This window comes from Gavialis gangeticus, unplaced genomic scaffold (genome assembly GCF_001723915.1).
Source record: "Gavialis gangeticus isolate Ggan-Ray unplaced genomic scaffold, GavGan_comp1, whole genome shotgun sequence".
NCBI lineage: Eukaryota > Metazoa > Chordata > Crocodylia > Gavialidae > Gavialis > Gavialis gangeticus.
In genome coordinates, this window is record NW_017729025.1 from 120,598,849 (window position 1) to 120,604,724 (window position 5,876).

The 5,876-nt window shown below is 43.4% G+C and overlaps 1 long non-coding RNA gene across 1 annotated transcript; it reads right to left on the reverse strand.

Moving 5' to 3' along the window:
• Positions 1-856: 856 nt before the first annotated feature.
• On the reverse strand, positions 857-5,086 carry LOC109299021. Its single transcript, XR_002097751.1, has 3 exons — positions 2,139-5,086; positions 1,817-2,099; positions 857-1,786 (listed from the first exon to the last, which is right to left on the reverse strand). It is a non-coding gene; the product is annotated as an uncharacterized LOC109299021 (long non-coding RNA).
• Positions 5,087-5,876: the final 790 nt, after the last annotated feature.

Sequence of the window (5,876 nt, forward strand, 5' to 3'; positions counted from 1 at the left end):
ACAAGAAACTACAGCTGAAGAAGAGCTACCAGTCTCTCATCAATATGGTAATTCTTTGGGGCTGTAGTTACCAAACCAGAGAATTATATTACTCTGGCATTCAGGAGAATGGTGTCAGAAAGCAGCTGGTTTTATAGCTAAGGAAGAATTTTTCAAGGTTCAAAAATAACACAGCTGAGGGATGGAACTGGGAAGAGGAAAAATTTAACAAAAGTGTCTACATGACTTTACAAAATAAGTTAACTCCCACTTAGGCCCTGAAACAATGTGGCAAAATTTTCCAAAGCTGAACTCATCAAATTCTCTCTCTGGGTCAGTATGAATGTTTGACTATATTGGCTACTCTGTCTTATGAGTCAATAGAGAGTAGGAAAGGGGGATAGGATAAATAAGAAAAATTATGTCTGACTGAACAGTGGGATATTTCATTAGCTGAATGATTGGAAGTAAAAGGGTTCTGACTACCTCTCCAGAGGCTTACAGCCACTCTGTCATTATGCTCATCTGTGTCCCTGATATTTTCTTGTATTTTCTTTTTGGCTCCAGTCTAAGCAGGAGGAAGTGTGCATTGATTTGAAATGAACAATGGCTTCCAGGTTGATAGAAGTGAGAAGGTAACTCTCCCCAGCCTTAACATGAATACTTAATTATATCAAAATAGTATTTCCTTAGCATTCTAATTTTGTTTCACACATCCTTGGAACCTTGACAACAAGACTGGAAAATGTCATAGCAATGTACTGGACTTTTTCTTTTTATAAGTCTATATATGAGGCCTAGTTTAAATCCTTCTAACGATTCACAAAACAGCACCCAGTTAGACACAAGACATCTTGATTTAAAACAGAATGACAACTTAAAGGAAAATTCATTGACCAATGTATATGAAGAGGCTCACACAGCATCTCACTAGCGTTTTGCTTTTAGCACATTAAAAGTTTGTTTTGTTTACAGGTTAAAAAAAATTGGGAGCTATGAAGAGTGCACTTTTGTTTGTTTGAAGACAGGTCAAATACAATACTAGACTGTGCTTGGTTTAAATATCCATGTAAACTAGTTTATGGATCAGTTAGAGACTGTAAAAAGCCTCTTCAGAAATTATGACAAAAAATCTCTGAAATGCTAGTGAAATTATGAAAAGGCACTGATGATCATCTCACAAGGTAGCTGTCATTGTGTAATAACTGACCTCATAATAGGGGCATGACCAGCTGAACAAACTGCCCTTCAGTAGGTGGTGAAAGAAATAATGCATAAAATACTATCCAGCTGCACAGTGCTGCTAAGAGCCTTTTTACACTCTTTCAAGGGATTATCTTTTACCAATATGTGACAACTATTTGTGGCTTATCTTGCATCCCTATGAATGCCATTTGAGATTAAGAAGTTGTCAAGTCATTTAATAAATCAGAAGTTACAATCTCTACTTTACTAACCACAAGAGGAAAGAAGAGTGCTATCTAGAGTTGTTGGGGAAACAGAGGCCTGTGATCAGGAGAATGAACTGCAGCTTGCAGATTCCTTCCAGTGACAGGTGGGATTTGAGTGGTACCTCCTGGTGTGTCACTCAGGAACCAGGCAAGAGAGCTACAGGAGGAGATGGCAAGGCTCCAAAGCATCCCCCACCATGAGGTCTTCATCAATTCAGTACTGGAGGAGACCTCTAGGACTGCAGAGGAAGGACTTCCAGAGGCAATACTGGAGAAGAAAGAAGGCATGGACTCCCAAGCAGGTAGAAGCTGGTAGCTTGTGACCTCTGGCAGCAAGCAGAAGTCTTCATCTCCACCTGCAGCAGTGGAGAAGTCTTCATCTCCACCTGAAGCCTGGAAAACAGATAGAGGCCTAGCAACAGAGGAGCATGTTCCATTGGTGGAGGCGGCCAGGCCAGGCACCCCCAAGATTGGGAGGATCAAGGCTGCTGCCACCAAAAGGAAGCAATGGGGGAAGCAATGGGTGGTCATGGTGGGAGACTCCATTCTGTAGGCATTCATCTGCCAGCCTGACCTGTTGTCTGTCTGTCAGGAGGTCTGTTTCTTGTCTACAGCCCAGATCCAAGATGTCACAGAAGGATTACTGAGACTCAGCCATCTCTCTGACTCCTACCCTATGCTGCTCATCTATGTGGGCATCAATGATACTGGCAGGTGACCCTGAACAGATCAAAAGTGACTACAGGACTCTGGGTGAAAGGGTAAAGGAGATAAGGGCTTAGTTGGTGTTCTCCTCCATCTTTCCAGTCAAGGAAAAGGGCCCGGGTAGAAGTGGACTCATCCTATAGATCCATGCATGGCTGCACAGGATTGATTTTGATTCAGGACCAAGTGAATTTTAGTGGCTCAGAATCTTAGAAGTGTCACTAGATGTTTGAGGAACAAACCAAGATGGAGCATTTCTCAGAGTAGCGAGCAAGCTGGGAAAGATCCAGGCACAGCTTCCTATACACGTGCTTGGGGGTGGGGATGTTTTAATTAGGCCGGTTACCAGAGAGCCACTCTAATCAAAATGATGCAGCGTCACATGTATTAAGCCCCTGTGTTAAAAATGGCCATAGGATGCTTTTGCTATAGCTCATTAGATGAGATGTAGTTAAAGAACCCCAGTGACCATTTTTAAACTCACAGAGGCTTATACACGTGACACTACAGTGATGCTAAAGTGTTCTTATTAGAATGCAGAGCAGACTCAAATAATTGATTAATCAAGTCTGCTTCAACATGTTCTAATTAGAATGTGTTGGAGCATGTATGTAGGCACCCATAGAGTCCATTACAGTAAAGTCTATGAGAGGGCATTAAAAAAACAGTTCTCAGAACTTGCATTTCAAACTGGCCCAAGGTGGTAGAGGAACATGAAGAGGCACCTGGAAGTAAAGTAGTAAGGAGAGAGAATGTGAGCTTTACTGACTGCACTCAAGAACAAGACAAAGAGAAGCCCAAAATGTTGTGAGACTCTTGCCTTGTGGACAAAGCTGCAAGACATTTGCTAAATTAATTATCTGTTAGTAGAAGGAAGAGAGAAGGCTTACAGTTAAGGGAACCTTGTCTTGTTACAAGTACCAAAGGAGTCTCATGAACATTGCTGCTGTTAGAGTTGGAAAAGGGCACATATATGAGGGCATAAGATTCCATTGCATTCCCCCAGAATGAATGAGTTCCCATTCTTTTCCCAGGCTCCCACCTCTGCCACTCCAGCACACACAACTGCAGACCCTTAAAAAGTGAAAGAGAACAGGGATTAAGGATACCTTGAGCAACGTAACAATGATTGGGATCTTCAGAAGACTCCAGTAAAGTAAGCTGAGCATCCAAATCCAATTGAATTTCACTGGTAATTGGAAACCTAGTTTTCTGTCTCTCCTTGGAAAGTTTCACACACTTTTTATTACATGATGTTCCTTGTGAAATGAAAACATACACATCTGTGCTAATATGAGCTTCAGGTACCTGCCAATATGAGAGTTAAGTAAAATTCTCTTCAGGTTTTTCATTTTGAGTATTGGGAAATCTCAAAGAAAGTATTTCTTACAGTAGCAAAAAAGCAGTTTGTGAGGTAGGTAAGATTTTACCCAGAACATACTTTTGTCTTACGAAAACTGGTCAGAATTTGGGTGTGCTGCTATGTATATGAATGAAGCGTCTTTCAAAACTTAAGATTTACTTCTGTTATCAGCCATTAGAAAACATACAGGGTGCAACTACACATGCACTTTACTCTCGAGTAGACTAATTAGCACCTCAGTAAAGCATAACTCCTACACTGGTGTTAGGGTACAGAAAACTAATTAAATCTGTGTAAGATAGTACTGTTGCTGACAGTACTATCTTATGGCAGGGTCATTTAGTGCACTGAAACACGTGTGTAAATTGCACCCAGACAATCTAGGCAGCAGGGGGCCAGATCCTTGCTTGCTGCCTAGCCACACAGCGCTGCACATTAGGCATTCTCGTGTCTGAGCCAGTCCCTTTGCCACTGCCCGCTGCCAGCCCAGGCCTGCCATGCCCTGGCTCTAAGTGCTGCTGTCCCGGGTGCACATCTAGAAAGAACTCCAGAGTTTATCATGTCAGATGCACTCATTCTGTGTGATTTTTGTCTTTATAAAGTAAAGCTTTTTAATGGTTAAAAAATATAGTTCTAGGGTTATCTTTTAAAGTAGAGTATATGTGGTGTACATTCTTTCTAACCCTCATATATACATGTGTATATATGTGTATAGACATACATGTAACAGCTGCATGGCTCACTGGGCTGCAAGCTAAGTGGGTGTGCTATGCTTAACAACCTTTGCAAAAGGGCGGCAAAATGTTTGCACAGGGTGCCATGGTTTTTCCAGGCAGAAAAGTATGCTGTGCACCATGCATGCTTTTTATTGGATCATTTGCACTGTCACCAGAGTCCCTGTTGCAAACTGAGGGCTCTGATTGGCTATGTTTGCCCCATAAAACAGCCAAAAACCATTAAAAGAGTGAGAGAAGAGGATCCGTTTCTAGTCTGGAGAGAAGGCGCAGAGATGCAGTCCTCCTCTTCCCCCGACCACTGGAACAGGAGCTGAAACTTGCTCAGGGAACAGATACCAGCATGAGGGACAGCCTGTGTTTCCCCATGAAGAGCTGATTTCTCCACCAGGTGTGAAGCTGTGCAGCTTCAGGACACAGGTGCCTGGGGGAAGTGGGGAAGCGAATGGCCAGCAGAAGCTGGTAGGCTAGCTGGGAGCTGGGAGAAGCTGCTGGGTTCGAGACCTGCAGAGGGGAACCCTCTCTGAGCTAGGAAGGCTCAGGGCTGCAGGAACCAAGACCTGCCGGGGGGCAGGGGCTGGGGCAGGACGGGTGGAATCCCCTGTCTGCAGGTATAAGTCCCAGGAGGGAAGACAGCCCCAGAGGAAGAGTGGACTGTAAAGGCACAAACCTCATGGGAGTGTGAGGGGACACCTAACCCCATAGAGTTTGCAGATAGTGTATTTCAGGAGACATAAAAGGAAGCCATTTGCCTGCATCTCTGGACCTGGGGCTTGTCTCTCAGTGGTGGGTCTGAAGAAGGGAGTTCAAAGTCCCCAGAGCAATAGAAGCCTTAAGTCCACCATCTAGTGGAGGACCATAGCAATAACTGTGTTGCCATTTATTGCAATGGGAGTGAATTTTAACCCAAAGGGAAACTGTTTTTAAAAGGTTATGACTAGGTGAATGTAACTGTTGAGGCTGTGTGACACATGCAGGCCCCCCACCTCTTTGTGTGTTGGAATTGTTTACTTAATGTTGCATTTGTAGATTGTATTCAAGTTGTTATTTTTATTGTTAACTATAGTGGTATGTGTGTGTGTATGTATATATATGTGTGTGTGTGTGTGTGTATATATACACACACACACACTATATAGTATAGTTATATATTTTTTCCTTTTTTTTGCTTAGTCATTTCTTTTCTGTGTATAGTTGTGTATAATAAAGAAACCAGAGTTGTTTTTTGAAGTTAGAGTAAATTCTTGGGCTGTGAAGGTAAGGGACACACTTCTCCATGGGACACCTCAATCAGCAGACCTGCCTGGGGGAGCTCCCAGGGCTACTGGTACCCTGAGGATCCAGAATCTGGCAGATTCCCCAGCCTAGCATGCCAGCATGGGTTACATACATAAATACATACATAGATTTATAGATGTTAGGGTCAGAAGGGACCTCAGTAGGTCATTGAGTCCAGCCCCCTGCCCTCGGCAGGAAAGAGCGCTGGAGTCAGACGACCCCAGCCAGGTACTTGTCCAGTCTCCTCTTGAAGACCCCCAAGGTAGGGGAGAGCACCACCTCCCTTGGAAGCCCATTCCAGATTCTGGCAACCCTTACTGTGAAGTTCTTTCTAATGTCCAACCTAAATCTGCTCTCTGTCAATTT